The sequence below is a fragment of the Ailuropoda melanoleuca genome, unplaced genomic scaffold, assembly GCF_002007445.2.
Source record: "Ailuropoda melanoleuca isolate Jingjing unplaced genomic scaffold, ASM200744v2 unplaced-scaffold58282, whole genome shotgun sequence".
Lineage (NCBI taxonomy): Eukaryota > Metazoa > Chordata > Mammalia > Carnivora > Ursidae > Ailuropoda > Ailuropoda melanoleuca.
The window spans coordinates 1-645 of NW_023231928.1; the positions used below are offsets into that span (position 1 = coordinate 1).

At 39.1% G+C, this 645-nt stretch overlaps 1 non-coding gene across 1 annotated transcript; it reads left to right on the forward strand.

The window, feature by feature from the left end:
• Positions 1-191: 191 nt before the first annotated feature.
• Positions 192-393, forward strand: LOC117799831. Its single transcript, XR_004623007.1, has one exon. It is a non-coding gene; the product is annotated as a small nucleolar RNA U3 (small nucleolar RNA).
• Positions 394-645: the final 252 nt, after the last annotated feature.

The following is a 645-nucleotide window of genomic DNA, read 5'->3' on the forward strand; positions in this document are numbered from 1 at the left end:
AGGACTTAGTTTTCTTAAAGGAAAAAGACTCTTAAGAGTATTCAGAATGTTTTAAAATGTGGTGCATAAAAAAATACTTTGAAAATATGTTTATGTGATATTTCTGAAAATGAAGAACGTGCGAAAAATGTCGCCATCAACCCAAAGTGCGTAGCTGCCATAGACCTAGCAGAGGGGCGGACGTCCGCATCAAGATTATACTTTCAGGGGTCATTTTTATAGTTTGTTACTAGAGAAGTTTCTCTGAATGTGTAGCGTATGTGGAGGCGGGGCGTAGTGTTCTTTCCTGAGTGTGATGCTGATGCTAGCTGTTCTTTTCACAGCTACCCTTTGTCATTGATGATCGTTCTTCTCTCTCTTTTGGGGGAGTTAGAGGGGAAGGAGTCCGTCTGAGTGGTTTTTGGTAGATTCTTTAGTTACTAGAAATAGATAAGCTTTTTGGGTTTATGAGCGTTTCAGTGAATTTTGCATTATAAGGGCTATAGTGTACCGTACTGAGAGCTTCCTTGTTTAGCCTGGGAATGCAACTACTTACTCTGATTTTTTTTCACGGCAACTGTTTGGGGGTGTTCAAGTCATTTTTGCACTAATATGGGTAAACCACTTCTTGTTTTTCCTTTTCAGTAATAATTTAGTTCTAAGACC